Source organism: Anser cygnoides, chromosome 2 (genome assembly GCF_040182565.1).
Source record: "Anser cygnoides isolate HZ-2024a breed goose chromosome 2, Taihu_goose_T2T_genome, whole genome shotgun sequence".
NCBI classification, from domain to species: Eukaryota; Metazoa; Chordata; class Aves; order Anseriformes; family Anatidae; genus Anser; species Anser cygnoides.
In genome coordinates, this window is record NC_089874.1 from 12,981,028 (window position 1) to 12,998,201 (window position 17,174).

General features: G+C 37.8%; 2 long non-coding RNA genes across 3 annotated transcripts in view; one reads left to right on the plus strand and one right to left on the minus strand.

Annotated features, from left to right (window-relative positions):
* Nucleotides 1-4,705: 4,705 nt before the first annotated feature.
* Nucleotides 4,706-17,174, minus strand: part of LOC136790004 (uncharacterized) — a 66,823-nt gene continuing 54,354 nt past the window's right edge. Inside the window, exon 3 of the long non-coding RNA XR_010829069.1 lies at nt 4,706-6,409. This is a non-coding gene — a long non-coding RNA (uncharacterized lncRNA). The remainder of the gene's footprint in view (nt 6,410-17,174) is intronic.
* The window catches only part of LOC125179956 (uncharacterized), a 69,777-nt gene continuing 62,988 nt past the window's right edge, over nt 10,386-17,174 (plus strand). The window contains exon 1 of one of the 2 annotated variants that reach the window (XR_010829066.1): nt 10,386-10,667. This is a non-coding gene — a long non-coding RNA (uncharacterized lncRNA). The remainder of the gene's footprint in view (nt 10,668-17,174) is intronic. The other variant, XR_010829067.1, reaches the window with a different exon arrangement.

Sequence of the window (17,174 nt, forward strand, 5' to 3'; positions counted from 1 at the left end):
ATTTAACTATTTTAAAATTATTTCATTTTTCATCTTCAGGTATACAATGAATAGAGCAGTGCAAAAACTCATATAAGAGAAATTGAAAACACTGGGAGAAAAAAAGATGAATAAGTGAATGTGATAAAAATATGCAAAATAATAAACAGTATAGAAGAGGTAGATCAGGAGCATCTGTTCTCCCTGTCTCATAACACAAGAATATGGGGACTTTTATGAAATTAGAAGGTGCTAAATTCAAAATAGATAAAAAGAAATATATTGTCAAATAGAGCAGGTAAATATTAAAACTTCTTGCAAAGGATGCTGTTAAGGATGAAGACTTACTGAGATGAAGAGGTAGCTGGATGTTTATATAATACCCAAGAATATCCTCTTTTACAGTAGTGAATGCTAATAAATTCTGAAAGATTCAATAAGCTTCATGCCAATGGTTCATAACAATCTTTGTCTATCATGACTCTAGATGTGTCTGACAGGAATTATGATGTTTCTTCTGTGTTACTTGAAGCACCTACTTTCGGTGGTTCCCTGGGAAAGGGCTGCAAGTGAGACTGACATTCCTATGTGAAGAAATGCTTTTTCCTTAAAGCATTGACATTAAAAGTGTTTGTGTTTCTCAGAGGAGCTTAGAATGGAAATGTGAAGTGCTCATTTTTATAGAACTCAAGGGTTGAGACTAGAGGCGGGTGCAGAGTTGGAGAGGAGCCCTTGCTCCCACACCTCCTCTTGTTCCTCCCCACCCAGGAGCTGGGTGGGTGGCAAACTAGAAAGGGCTGAACCTTCATTTGTTCCTATCCCAGAGAGGTGATTACGGCTGATATAACCTGACCCATGATCATGAGTCTTGCAGTGCAACTGAGATCATGGGGACTTGTGGTGCAGCAGGATAGATTTTCTTAAGCTCTTTTGAAAAAGGAAGAAATGCAGAGCCTAAACTGAATACCTCACGGAAATATTTCAGAATATCTCACAGAAGTATTAAGAAATAAATTGATCGTGAATCACATATTTTCCAGGATATGACTAGATAAAAAAATATAGACTCAATGGATTAAAACAAAACAAAACAAAAACAATCAAGGAAGATGGCACGTAGATTAAAAAAACTATAAGCATTTAATGGTGGAAGGAAAGGTAGGTTTGGATCTGCAAAGAAGCGCAGAGGGATTAGCCACTTCCTATTCACTTTAATTAACAGATGAATTATTTTAATCTCTTATCATCAATGAGACATTTCAAATGGGCAGTCTATACGGTTCCAGCCCTGGCAAGGTTCCCCTTGCCTCTGGGCATTTGACTGGATGCTGTGCTTTCCTAGGCCTCACAAACTTGGCTTACATGCATTCAGTACCTTGGATCAGATTCATCTGACTAAATATAAACAACTACCTTGGATGTAAACAGTATGGATATTGACAATTAGAGGACATAAATCCTAGCTTTTGAGGATGAGTCTGCTCCTGTACTAAATGGTCTTTTTGTCACACATCTTTGGGAAGTCTTCATTTTCTGTTATTTCTTCACTAGGATTAAGTACATTAATTACACTGTTTACAAGCTGGTCATTCATAACTTTTGCCTACAGCAGTAAAACACTTCTAAACATTTTCTTGCCTTAATGCCTGGAATTTTCTTCTAGGCTTTTGAACAACAGGCAAAGACCTCCAGGAGCTCATGAATCACTTTTAAATGACATCATGGTCTTTTCCTCTCTCCCTCTCTCTTTACTAAATACTGAAATACCATTTCTCCTCTCCTCTCCTCTCCTCTCCTCTCCTCTCCTCTCCTCTCCTCTCCTCTCCTCTCCTCTCCTCTCTCCTCTCCTCTCCTCTCCTCTCCTCTCCTCTCCTCTCCTCTCCTCTCCTCTCCTCTCCTCTCCTCTCCTCTCCTCTCCTCTCCTCTCCTCTCCTCTCCTCTCCTCTCCTCTCCTCTCCTCTCCTCTCCTCTCCTCTCCTCTCCTCTCCTCTCCTCTCCTCTCTCCTCTCCTCTCCTCTCCTCTCTCTCCTCTCCTCTTTGTTTTTCTGCTCAGCCTTACTTTAAAAAGGCTTACCACTCACTTGGCACAGTGACAAACTGCACAGTAGACATAACCACTTGTTAATCCAAGGCAGGTCTTCAGACTTGAAATATTGGCACATCCTGGACTATAGGCACAGCTTTGTCCAAAAGTGTTTATTATAAACAGATGATGATTAAAGTTCAGGTGATAATTAAAGTTTGATGACCATTCATTGTTATCCATGTGCCAGATGCAAATTTACTTCCAGTGAAGTGAAGTCAATATAGATCAAAGGCAGCAGGGAAGGCAAATAAGCACCATATTTATCATGACATAGTGAAAAATGCCCAGTATAAAGTTGTACATAGTGAGGTTCTTCAAACACACAGTTGGTCATGATTCACGTTATAGTTATGGACTAGTCATCATTTATTACTTCTTTGTTTGACTAACCTTCAAGCAAACAAGTGTAGATCTGACATTATACCTAGACCAATTATTATTTAAAACCTTCCATCAGTTCTCTGTGTTCATGATTTTTCTCAATTGTTCTTGGTTTTGAAAAGTCATTTGTATCTGTCAAATAGACCCGACTCAGCAGTTTAACTTGAGAACTTAGCAAAAAATATTTGACTTTTAAAGGAATAGTAATTCTACAGAAGGACTTCTTACAAGAAAGAAAATGTCTTCAAACCTTTCATTCCTACCACACTAATGTATTCGTAAGCATATGCAGGATCCTTGCTCAGCCTGCCCATTCAGTACCTGAGATTTAACCAGAGATCGTACTCCAATTATGCAAATAGATTAACTTTTTTTTTTTTTTTTAACTGAAATTCTTAGAGATTAAGTCTTCAGATAGAGTTTGTTAATGTATCTCTGGCACTTTAGAAGATTGTGCCCTTTGAGAATGAGTGAAATTCTGTTGCAGAGACAATAAATTAAGCTTAGTTCTGCTTATATTTTGTGAATTCTAAATCCAGGAATGGTCTAAATCAAATGAACTGCTGTCTACAAAAAAAAAAAAAAAAAAAAAAAAGTGACTGCAGCATCAGGGAAAATGGGAAAGATCAAATGGGACTGAATAACTTAGCACCAAAGAAAATAAAAGAGATGGAAATGTTTGTAAAAAAATAGTGTCAACCCTTGTAGGAGGATAAATGTTTACATGAGAGCTGGCACTTGCTAAAATTGCTGCAAGAATTCCTTTCCCACAGCATCTAGAATCAACAACCTTAATGAAAAGGGAGAATTAAAAGGGGGCACTTGGTTTCAGAAAACATATATTTCCTGGGAAAACATACCATGTCTACAAATGTGGCGATATATTTCAAGTAAAATGGTAATAAGCATAAATATAGTCCTGTTCCAGTGAACAATGTCTCCATGGTTAACCCTACATGCACTCCCAGTTTTAACTGGAGTTTACTACTTTACAGATGTCTACACTAGAAACCCAGATGCACTTAGCAGCAAATTAGTTAAACGATGTTTATGGCTTTTCTAACATGAAACAATTTCCTAGCATAACAAGGTCAAGGGGCTTCAGAGTGGAATAAATCACCCTGTTTTCTCTGAATGAGGTGTTAAGAACATAACGATGACTTTAATAGAATATAAATCTTCCAGAAGGAAATCTTCTAGAAAGGAACTTTTTTTTTTTTTTTTTTTTTACATAACCATCACATGCCTTCTGTTTTCTTTCCAGTCTGTCTTATGCATCTTCATTGAAATGAGTCAGTTCCAAGTTACTGTAGTTGTCCTCAGGTACTTTATAGCAATGATGATATTTCTTGTTCATTAGCATGCAATGCTCATAAGTTATGATAAAAGTGCTAAAATGATTATTCCATTTTACAAGCTTAGGTTCACCCTAATTAATATTTTAAAGTAGTCAGAGAATGAGATAACATTTTGGTTACTGTCCAGACAGTCTCTCTTGCCCTTCATAACATGGTCAAATATTGTATATTGGTCATAAATCAGAAAAAATATGTATTTTTATAGCTTCTAAATTAATGTGGAAGGCCATAATCTTTTGATAGTCTTTCTCTTTTTAAAAGCGATTTTTAAATGTTTTTGATTTGAGTTTAAAGGCAAGCATATATGTCTGAGTAATGATTATAATAAATTCAGAAAGACATTCCCTTTCTTCTTTGTAAATGGAAGGTGAATGAGGGTTTAGTCAGTGTCTCAGATGAGTTGACCTAGGAAATGGTGACTTACTGTGTTGTGCAATTACACTTAGTGGAAAAGTTCCAAGTTTGAGGAAATCTGGCTATAGGAGTCAGACAGAGTTTTATGTTGATGATCAAACATGGCAAAGGTTCTGGTAGTTGTAAATTCCAGTCCCATTATCTCGCCCTGAAAAAAACGATGACTTGTTTTGACGGTATGTCACTAAAAGTGTTCCTCCAAAATTAGGCGACTCAGCTCTAGAAGGGTGAATACGGGAATGGGATTTGAGGAATGCTGAAGTCTAAACCCTGCTCCACTACTGACCTATTCTGTGGCCAGAGGAAAGATCGTCAGCTCTCAGACTCTGATTATTCCCCTTCTAAAAGTCTGAAGTTTTAAAATAAACATTTATTATGGGTGATGAGAATTGCCTCATAGCAGGGGATTGTGAAAATGGTTCCAGAGTTCCTTCACTGGGCAAATAGGAACATGTAGTACCAAAGAGTCATTTACTCCTGGCTTCTTTGAAATTCCTAATTCTTTGTTTGTTTGTTTATGTATTTACATCTGAATAAAGAAGCAATCCTGTGTATTTGCATACCAAATCCTTGACTTCAGTTCAATAAACAGTTTATTGAATGTATAAAGTGCCCAAATATGATTTATGATCTACCAGTCATGCCTGTTACATGAACTTATAGCTTCTTCGCTGTTTTCAAAGGTGTTATGAAATTTCTGGGTCAGGTCCTCAGCTGGTTTCAACTGTCATAGCTCCAATGAAGTCAGCGACAATGTCTTTTAAATTAGACCTGGAGGGCCTGAGGATGACTGCAGCCAACTGCATCAAACTGTCATATTTCACATCATTCTATATCAAAGCTAAATGCAAATGCTGCTCTTGCACACGATACAGTGCACAGAAGTCAATCAAACCCAGCCAATTTACATCAGCATATTAGCCTGTCTGCTATGTATAACCAAACACCCAATACTCACAAAAAACCTTCAGGAAAAGGAATAAAAATGCATGGAATAGTGAGATCATGGAGCAGAGGCACATGCTGGTCCTGCATTTGGTTGCAGTGTTTTGAACAGTGGGGCAAGGGAGGCTCCTGGGGTTTGGCTCTGTTGCTGTCGCTGATTTATTGAGTGACCTTGGAAATGTCTTTGTGCCTTAGTGACCATCTGTAGCAGCACTTAAATACCTTGCAAGCTTAATTATTGTTTCTAAAACATTGTAGGACCCTCCAGTAAAAGACATCATGTGTGCTTAATGTCATATTATTTTATTTGAGACCTGGAAATGTTCAGAATATGAAATGTTGAACGTAAAACTGTTGAAAACCACGTCTTATTTCAATAATTCACTATAAGTTCCTAGGGGAAATGCTACACAATAAAATCCTGTGTTACCCTTCCTCACATGCTGTAGTTTTAAGTTATCCCACACATCTGTAGATTTCAATCTGAGGGTTTGTCTCAAATTCCAGCTGCTTTCGTAATTTTTGAATTAAGGATATCATCCAACTCCCACTGAAATCAAAGGAAGGACTTCCACTGATATTACAGGATGCTGGAACAGGCTTAAAAGAATATTTGTGAACAGCAGTCTTTGAGAGTCATTCATGCAGCACTGTCATGTTTCACAACATAGCAGAGAGACATGTTCTGTCCTGAGTCAGTGATATTCAATTTTAATGACAATTAACAGGTGTTCTGTGTATGTAGAAGGGCTAAGGGAGAGTGAAGGGAGAAAAAAAAAAAAGATCTATGCTAGGGTGTGAAAAGAGGCAGATAATTTTCATATGGAGCAATGCAAAATATGATGGTGATATCCAGCAAGTTACAATAGAAACCTTCATGTCCCAGTGGCTAATTTGTTACAGTGAGTCAGTATTCAACAGCATGGATCTGATTCATTTTTTTGGTTTAAGTACAAAGAATCGTAATTGGGATCTCACAAAGTGCCCCTGTCAAATGTCAGAGTGAAATTCTGTTTTTTTTTTTTTTTTTTTTTCCTATTGTGTGTTTTATTTATACTTAAGGGCATGTTCCTAATTACAGTTGAGGCAGTAATTTGTAGAGGGTGTGTGATTTGAAAAATAGAGCTTCCTTTCTTTCTATTGACAGCAATATTTGCAATTTGATGATGATGTCCTCCAGTGTCTGTTACAAAGCTTGCTTGGTGAGTCTCTCTTCCAGGCATTCACACTGCATTCTGAGGGTTCTCTGAATAGAAATGGAAATGGTAAAGGATAACTCAGTTTTTGTCTCAAACAAATGCTCAGGGATACATAGACTGTGACTTAACCTAGTACAACCCCTGCATGATCGTGATGTTGCAAGGAGCAATGAAAGCCACTGTTCATGTCATCATGCCTTTTGAATTTAGTGTTTTGGTACATAAGATCCAGAAATTATTTTAGATTCCAGGATAAAAGTCACTGTTGAAGGGTCTTGCTGGGTACTGAAAGAATGAGAAGAATGTGGCACACGCCACGGCAAAGCTTATGCATGATGGCACAATTTGAAGATTTGCAAATTTATGGCAGTTGGCCCTTTGTCTCCTGTAATTTTGTCTAACCTCCCACTTCCAGGAAAAAAAATATGTTCAGCTTCTCCATGCTGTGGCTGATCTGTTGCTAAGTACCTAGTACTGTCACATTTGCCTAAACAATTGCAATAAACAGTAATTATTAAACTCTACCTTATGAAGCACTTCTAACATATGAAAAACTGATTATAAAATTCTGCTTTCTTCTATTTGCAATATATTTCTCAGTGATTGAATTTCTTTCCTGCTGCACAGGAATTGCACCCAGCAGACTCCAGAAGACACAGAGCACCCAACACTCTGCTGTTCAGGATATGTCCAGCATAGACAGATAAAGGGCAGATGATCTGCTATAACAACACTTCTCTGTGCCATCCTGAAAGTGTACAAGGGCTTTAAAGAAGACAAAAGTGGCCCCAGAGAATATTTTATGAGGGGTTGAGCACAAACAATCTTACAGCCTTGCTGAGCATTTTAAAGGGATTTTAGGGTGTTTAGGGGACATTACTGACACTGAACATTGCAACTCTTCTATGTTTTGGGGCGATCAGTGAAAGCAAGTCCATCTTTTACTGCGCAGACTCAGGTAGAGTCCCTATATTTGGGCAGCAAAAATAAAGCTGCAGCATTCTACTCTTGCCAAAATTAGCCAGGATCCAACTTAAGAAATACACAACCAGATGCTTAGACACAGGCAGCACATATCTCTATTGACTGCAGTGGAACTAGACAAATATTGGAAGGTCTGGTCCAAAGTACAGTATGTGTCCTATTCTTGCTGCTGATTATTCCTGTTGCTGATTTATTAAATCAGAGGTTATTTTAGGCAAATCCATCTTGAAATCCCAGATCTGTCAGAAGGCTCCTGTCTGGAAGAAGCAGAGGCTAAAAGTAAGTGCTACTTAAGACTAAGGACAGGAGTAATTTCCCTTTTAATATCAGATTATAAATCAGGTGCCTGCTAAGCCTCAATAATATAAAAGCTAGTGTAATCAAATTTAGAAGAGGATAAGAGCAGAACATGTTACTTTGCTCTGTCACATGCTGTTTCTAACCTATATACAATGGAAGGAAGCATCTAAAGCAAGAGTACGCTGCATTAAATTTTATATAACATTTGCCAGCAGAGGATTTTCGTTTAGAGGTCTAGAGATAGTCTCGTATCCATTCATGCATATAGCTCTTATTTATAGCGCTGCGAATGACACAAGTCCGCGTCTCAGAGAACATATTTCTAAACAGACAACTGTAGAAGTGATGCTTTCAGTTGCCTAGAGATAATAACAGCAACAGACCGTCCCAGACTTTGCCTACTGGCTTTCTTCAGCTTGTCTGAGATTATTTATTTATTTATTTATTTATTTTACTTTTATTTTTATTTTTATTTTTATTTTTATTTTTATTTTTATTTTTATTTTTATTTTTATTTTTATTTTTATTTTTATTTTTATTTTTATTTTTATTTTTATTTTTGTTTTTGTTTTTATTTTTGTTTTTGTTTTTGTTTTTGTTTAGGAAAAAGGCACAGCAGGAAGGGATGAAGCACCCGGGCAGCAGCGCTAATAGGGGCTGCGGACCCGGCGGCGTGCGCGGGGGCCGAGGCGCGTTCCCGGGCGCGCCGCTGGGTGTCAGTGTGTTCCTCGCAATCGGCGGCGCGCCCTGGGAAACGGGCGCACGCACCGAGTCTTGGTGGGACCGTAGTCATCGTTTGAATTAAAAATGCCCCCGAAATGATAACTAGAAAAACTGTATACAAATTACTTTGTCTTTTCAGGAAAAACAAAAATCAGCAACATCAACAAAACACTAGGAGTTTTAAATGTGCTAAAAATAGAACTTGAATATATGTAAGAAATGCACTGGTAATTATGTCTACACATCAGGAGATCCATGCAGTGAACTCAGGCTTGGAACTGAATTCAGATTAAGAAAGAATACTGTAATAAAACAAGATTTCACTATCTTTTAAAAAAGAATAAACTTATTTAAATTAAGGGGGGCAAGTTGAAATTGAGGGCAGGGAAAAGTCCTCCAAACCCACCCTTCCTAGTAGAAGTAGCAGAAAATCAAACAAAACGTAAATGCATCTATGTTATATCAGAATATCAGAAGGTGTCTACAAGGAGAGATACATCTGACTGCTGTCCTGCAAAATGGGTCATCCATACCCCAGAGTTAGGAAACAATATTGGGGAGTTTCAGGTTCTCAGATATTTCCCTTCCATCCAAATAAACTAGTTATAAACTTAGCCTGTCATTTTGCCCAATTCTCCTAGCCTTCTGCAAGTAAGAGGCCAAGATTTAAAATAAACAAGCAGATCATGCAAACCTGCATAGAAAGAAGCAGTGTGATGTGCTTGACTATCAAGGTATAGAAACATAAAACAACATGACTCCAAATCCAGAAGGTGTTTTCACAGGGGAGCGTTAATAGAGATAAGTTGTGCTTTTGCTTCCAGCAAGACCACGTGGTGTGTTTCCACTGCACGCACTGAAGTACCTGACTGAATGAGACCGAGTGACAGAAGTCAGGATTGGGAGCAGCCTGCGGATCTAGCAGATCCTCTGGAATCTATGTATCACCTGAATGAAACACTCAGTGTCATAAAAAATAGCCTTTCTTTATATTAGTCTCCAGGGCAATTTCTCCTAGGGTGACTTAATAACATTACTAACACTTCAAATCATCCTGTAGATTCATCAACAGCAGTGTTTTCTCATCAGTAAATTTACTTATAGCTTTTACTCAGCTTTTCCTCCCATTTTTTGGCTGCTGATATGAGTACTCTGGGTATGGATGTGATATTCGGGAAGTTGCGTGTGTGCAGTGTGATTGCTGATATCAAGTGTGCTTCCCAAAAGCACCAGATGCGGTTCTAAATCAAGCTGAGCCTCCGAGCTTTGGGAAGTGGCTGATATCACAGAGCCTCAGGAAGACTGTAAAGGTGTTGCCAAATGGCACACATCCAATTAGCTTCCTCAGTGGCATATTTAGGACAATTAGGGGAGACTGGTGGATGTGGGAGACTTATGGGTGTGTATTATTTTTTTTTTCTTTTCTTTTTTTTTTTTTCTTTCTTTCTTTCCTTATTTATTTATTTATTTATTTATTTCCTCCCCATGAAATTGTACCACAAGCTCTATGTTCTGGGAGTTATGGGTTTGGAGAGCCATTGCACCTCACATTTCACACTGTTGGCTCTAGGTAATAGTGACATTACATTCTTAAGAATCTAAGGCACAATATAATTAGGAGAGGTATTATTTTGTGTTTAGCAGAGCACTAAATTAATGATATACGAGCATGATTCCACTGGTGCACATCCCTGTTACCATGGCAACAATATTATGTCATGTGAGTCTGTCCTTGGTGTTACTTAGAGCAGCAAGGTCTCAGCAAGCTCCTCATTTATTTTAGAGACCTAAATAGGCACTTTCTGTGTGTATGGAATGAAATCAGCTTTATTATAGCTACAAATGTTATATATTCCATTAATTGCTTCTCTTATGTTATGGTGTTAATTTACTTTACTTACATGGAGCATTAGCATTAACATAAAACAGATAATTAGTGAACTGCAAATGACTAATGCACTCATATTGCGCAAATTCCTCTTTTCATATTCAAAGCACTGCCATGTGCTCCAAGTTCTCCAACCCCAACCATTAACCTCAAGGGTTTGCGGACCAAAAAAGGAGATGGAGTCAGTCCAAGAGGAAACATTCCCATCTCCAGAAGCACTATCTGCTGATTCACAAAGAAAGAATTTCAGAAATCCAGCCTCTCTCCTTCCCCCATCACTTCTCCTTTGAGCTTCTAAAGAAGAAGAAACAGTTTTGAGGACTCCTGCTAGGGGCACATGGTGTCAGGTTCAGTCCTCTGTTTTCCAGCAGGCAAACCAAAGTTCTTTGATCAGGATCGCTGAGACTACCGTAAGTCTGCCTTTGAATTGCAGTGTGAATAGAGGCATATCCTAAAGACTGTATCCAGATTAGATTTTGATCATTTTGATTTATTGTTCTGTTTTTCCAAATGTACTTTGATTTGCAATAGTAACCTCTGAAATGTCTGAATCAATGTCAACATACAGCACACTTCTCTCAGGTTAATGCAATTGCCTCAGCTAATGAGATTATTTCGCAGAGCAGCAGCCAGCAGATGGCAGCCTGCCTGTTACTGTTTCAGCTAATGTATTTTTTTATAAAATATGGGAAAGTAAACCAAAGGTACATCTACTCTCTGTGTGTTGGGGGGAGGAGGAGAGCAAATGTTTTGCAAGTCAGAATCTACAATTAAAGGGATTTTTTTTTTCCTTAACCTAGATTAATTAATCAGATTCATTCTGTTATCAGTCCTTTTTGTACTGGGCAACACTGAATCTTGGTTAAAACAAAAATATTTTCCTTTCCCCCTCCCCCACTTCAAGCTTTGCATACTTTAGAGAAATACTGTATCTCCAAAGTACCAGCTGGCCAATCAATTTATCTTGACATTTACAGCTGGGAAGTTCATCTATTAATAAGAGATGCATCATGTACCAAAAGACAATTAATGATAACCATATATCAATACATACATAAAGCCATACTCCTCCTCCCAAGAAAATAAAATAGAACTACAACAAAAGAACTATTGTGAAATTTTGAATCATCCACTGTGTTTTAATTCCTGGAAACACAAGACAAAATCCTCAACCTGTATAAATCATGGTGTCTCTGATGAAGACAACTGGGAAGACAGTGATTTAGATCAACAGAAAATGTGACTCACAGGCTTATCTGCAGTTTTTCTTACTGTTACATCTGTCTCCTTGGAGTCTTCTGCTTTCCAAAAATTTCAGTATTACCCACTTCTAAAATTGATCATGAAGAGCAAAATAAGGTAAGGAAAGACATTCTTTATACACATCGAAGAGTGATATTTACAGTTTCTGAGAAGACCTTGCTCAGTCACTTCCCCATTTTGGGTAGCAGTAGCAGGTTAGCACCTTCTGCACAAGGAAGCTTTCTGCATATAGCTGGAGATCAGTGAAGACAGAGATTTGGTAGACTATCACTGTTTCACCTACGGCCTTTCACTATTACTGACTCAGGTACTATAAAGGCCAAAATAAACATGCACAGAATTACACTGTTCTGAGAAAGAGGCCCACTTTCCCCTCCCCCATCCTTCCTCAGCCTTCAGTCATAGAATCACAGAATCATCTTTCAGCCTGATTTAATGCTTGCGAAGGTCAGTGGCAAAACACTGTTGACTTTTATGGCTGAAAATCAGGATCTAACACAATGTTTTGTTCCCACTTTTTTTTTTTTTTTTTCGTTTCCTCCTTTTCTACCATTGTATACTCTAACATTATATGATCATGGTCACCGAGATTTTCTCCCTTTTACTGTTGATCAGGTCTCTCTTATTCCACAAACGTTAGGCAGAATTTGTGTCACTTTATACCACAGAAGCAGATTACTTAAATAACTCCATGAAGAACATACAGCTGTGTACAGTATCTGTGCCACATAATGTAAGCTTAATTCATACAAATGGTCCCATTGATTTTATTTGGGTTTCTCAAGCTTCAGCAGTCCAGGCTTTCCAGTGCTAATGCAATAAGTGCTGCATGGCCAATAAGCCTTTGTGTTTCTTTTAAAACCTCCTTATTTCTTTCAAATCTCTCCTTAAAATTTTTTGTAGCCTGATGTACATTAAATGCTCCTTGACAGACACTAATGCTGTCACATAGGTTCCATCTTTCCATTTCGATTTGTCTGATAGAAAGTGAAATATCTGTTCTGGCTGTGTACATAGAATGAAAGGACCATGGTCTTCATAAACAAACAGAAAAATATGGAGCTCTATATTTCTATCCTACCTTTGTTGGTTGCCTCCTCCTCCTCCTCCACCTTTTTTCCTTCTCCAAATGAAATAACTCGATGCTTGATTTGGTGAAAGTGTTAAAGGGTAAATTACTAGTCCCATAGGTAATACTAAGAATAAAGAATAAATAGCAATAACAAAAAATCATGTTCCCTTGAGCAAGCATTCTAAAATTAAATCCTTAGCATGTCTGCCTTTGTGCTTTCCTTTTCTCACTGAGAAAAGTTAAACATATTATTCAGTTAAATCATTTTAGTTAGGTCATTACTGCTGGCTACATAGGTTAGATGAATATTAGTTTTATTTTGCAGATTTGCTGTTCCTTTTTACTTACTGCTGACAGTTTCCCTGTCACCACAGGGCACATTCTCATTGGAAGGTTGGTTGTGCAGTGAATTTTATTAATGGCTATAATCTGCTGTGGTGTCAGTTAATGCATTCTCCTAGTGGTGTGACAAGGGTTGACCGAATCTTACAGTGAATATGAGAGTGAGAAATATGTATGTGAGGAAACTTTCGCCCATAAGGACTGTTTGTTTGTTTGTTTGTTTGTTTTTGGGGTGAGGGGTGGTAGAGAAATATTAAGAAAAAAGCACAAAGGACTGAGAGCAGTGGATGCCTATATTAATTCCTTTGAACTCCTTACATTTTTCAATTTTGAGAGCCTCTTTTGGTTAACATTGTTGTTATTCAGCTGTTTCCTATAAATTTTATTATTCTTGTTTAAATGTAACCTAAGATAGAAAAGGTCTAATCCACCAGAGCATGCACTTTGCTTGATGTAAAGTTAAAAGGAGAGAGAATTTAAAAAATAAGATGCTTAACTTGGCATTGACTAATACCTCCTTAAATGCTCCCTTTTTATACAACTCTCCAGACTATTTCTATGAATTAGCAAGATTTGGGCTTTGAATTCCTAAAGGTAAAGGTAGCTCTTCAGCTTTGGGAAGCTGAATCATCCTATAATGATTTTTTTCTAATAAAGCATAAATCCTGACCATTAAGAGGGAAAGTCCTGGTCAGATTACTATGTTGTATGCAACCCAAGCTTCTCAAGTACATATTTCTATTGACTTCAAGATTTTAAAGCCAAGCAGAATTGCCTGTTTGCAAAAGGGAGGATATAGGATAAGCAATTCTAGGGCAGGCCCATCTGATTTTTTTTTTGCATGAAGAATGCTTGAGGTTATAAATCAAATTCTGAACTGGATGTTGGCTACCCATAAAGAACTGTGCTTGGCTAGGAAGTTCCTAACATGCATCCTCATAAAGCTTTGTTACAAAAGATTGGTTGGCCTCATTTTCCTCAAAGCAATCATATTTTATCCAAAATGTTTTGTCGATTTCTTTGTTAAAAAATACTCCTCATGTAACTCCAAACTAAGCAATTCATCATGAACAAATCATGGGATTTTAGACCAAAAGTGGGACCTATTCATGTGACTTTCAGCAGGGGAGATTTACATGAGAAGTAACTAGACATAAGCCAAAAAGATATTTGGAACTAGGATAGGGAATAATATCTACCATCTTACTGTGAAAACCAAGTTCATCTCTGCGTGGCCACAGAAACATCCTGACAACAACAAAATACTTTGTCAGCAAGCACTAAATTCTCACTGCTGGGTACAGCAGGGTCTTCAGGAAATTTTAAAAGCAATCTGGTCACTTAGAGTTTTATTATTCTTCATAATCATTCAAATTCCATTGGTTTTGAGTCCTTATTGTTCCTTTGCCAGAGAGTCTCCCACACTGCTTTTGCCAAAGACTCGAGGTTTCTGGACTGTTGTACAGCAGGCATGACAGAAGGTTAATAATAAAAATAACCAACCTTGGCAAAACTTCAAATTGGATGAAAGGAACCGCCTAAATCCATGCCTTTGCCAAGTAAGCTGGCACAGAACCAGGATGAATGGTTACAAGTTGTATTAGTGTTTCTTGAAGAAAATAGCTCAGCTGAAGATTCAGAGCTGCTTTGAGCCTTGGAAAGACACTTTCAGGATTTACAATCCCATTTCAAAAGGGAAACAAAGTAGATTTCACTGATAATGAATAGAATTAAAACAGAAAATATAGGACACCATTGGTTTTACCAAGTCCTATTTCCTTTGACCAAAGACACTGCAAGTTGTCATGGCTTCTCAAGCAGATGTTCCTTCACCATCCTTTAAAATCCTAGGACAAAAGGCAAGATTAATTTTCCTCCTATTTGCACCGGTGTTAGTTGTCACAATGTGATACTAGTCTCAGAAAGGTTTAAACCAGAGCATGAGGCTTTAATATGTCTCATTCTTGACACTATTCACTTTTTATGTTGGATCCTGCTTTTCATTAAGAAACAGTAAATGATCACTCACAACGAGGAACACACTGAAGCACATGCTAAATAACAGCTTGCTTGAAGAACTATTTTGTGAACACTTAGGAAAAGCTATGGAGTCCCTAACACAGAATAAATACCCAGAATCGATGGCTGGATATTCTTCTAAATTTGTACTTCTATACTTAAAAACAGAAGGTTTACTTAAACAGAAGCCTTTTTTTTTTTTTAAGTTTTATTTTTATTTTTAACAGTTCACTGCAGATTTCTCCCTCTAACTTTTAGTATAGGACACAAGCTGTAAATATTTGTTCTGTTACAGAATGGCATTTTGCATTTTCCCCAGAAAACAAGGTTTCCAGATTAAAGCCACCCAGTATTCATTACAGAGATTCTGAGTAGAAGAAATTCTGGCCAAATTTTAGGCAACCTCAATATTTATGCACATTACAATAGCCTCTGAGGGCTATCAGTGGTTTCTTATGCTTCCCACCATTGTAATATAATAATCTTTCCTACACTACCCTACACGAGGATTTGTAAAGGCAGCATTTTTTTTGGTAGGGATTTTCCCTAGATATCTTTCTGGAAAAGGAAGTGGATTAGATACAGTTTGGGCTCATTCTGTGAAGAAATTATTGAGTGTGGTAGGAAAAGCTGAGTGGCAGATATAAGGTTTACTTCTCCCTATCCTATACATACCTCTCAAATTAAGTCAGTGGGTGTGAGTTTCTTCCCATTTTAACCTGAAAAACAGCTGATTTTTAGTCAGAGTTTATATCAGTTAAAAAGAAAAGAATTTGATGCAAAACAACAACACTGACATCAATCAGCAAAGGATACGCATCTTGGCTAAGACCAAGAGACTGCATAACAAGCGTCATCAAATAACCCACTCTAGCTAAGCAAAGTGGAGTAGGATGCTGACAGTGCTCTTACAGCTTGCAGAGAAGCTCCAGAGCTGTGGTCAGTAATGCATGCATGGGGTGGGATTATTCTTTCTAGGAAAGTACCAATTCTCCTTTCTGCCACGTAGGATGTTATTCAGTCTTGGAGGAGAAGATCAAATATATTGAGTTCATCATGATCCTGATATTAAAAACACATTTGACTTTGCTGCTTTTTATTAAAAACAGACTATTTTTGCTTATTGTTTACTAACACAGAGCAATGTGAATGTGTTCTATCACACAGTTCTTTTCAACTAACTCAAGTGTCTAGTAACTTTCTTCTAAATCTGTTATAGTCCATTAAGCGTGAGGCAACATGTTCTATTTTTATATCTGTGACACTATTCAGTAAGCATTAAATTTGTTTCACCACTTAACACATGGTCTGTATTTATGAATCTAACCTCCTTTTAAGGATAACTTGCTTTTTGGCTGAGCTGCTTTCCTTCTCCTATTGTTATTCCTGGCTTTATAGTTTCACCTACATGTTCCAAAACAGAAAACACGTTCCACTGTTATGAACATTGTGCAAAAACATAGTAAAAAAAAAAAAAAAAAGCAATCAACTTGTCCAAAGGTAAATTCCACCCTATTTAAAGATGAGTTGGGGATGGCCTCTTTCAGCTGAGCTAGTTAAAATAAACTTCCTCATTTATGCATGTTGTTGTGAAAGCACAGTCTACCTAGTGATACACACATGTGAACCAGGGGGTTCTTGTGGGTTTTGCTGCTATTTTTTTTTTTCTTCTCCTGGACAGATTATGAGTGGGCACTTGGGGGAGGAGAAAACTGGACAGGAAAACTATGGTATCTTTCCTTCAGCATGTAATACTCTTTAAAATCTTTACTGGGGACTTCAATGACGGGACAAAATGCAAGTTTTCAAGTGGCATCGAAAGAGGGAGAAGAGTTAATAGTACAGAAAAGGGATCTCAACCAGCTGGAGAAGCAGGTAAATGCAAAATTCACAAAGTCCAACAAAGATCAGTGTGAATGCCTTAACCTGGGATGAAACAACCCTGTGCAATAGTCCAGACTGGGAGCTGACTGTTTGGGTTGTGGTTCTGCAAAAAGGGCCTGGGTGTCCTGGTAAATATCTGGCTGGACAAGAATTAACACTGTGCCCCTGCTGCCATGAGGGCTAACAGCAGTTTGGGCTGTTTTAGCAAAAGAGTAGCCAGCAGGTCAAGGGAAGAGTTTTTTCTCCTCTATACAACTCTTAGAAGGCCCCTCTGGGAGCAGGGTGATGTGTTGGAATGAGTTCAGCAGAGGGACACCACAGTGGTCAGGGGGATGGA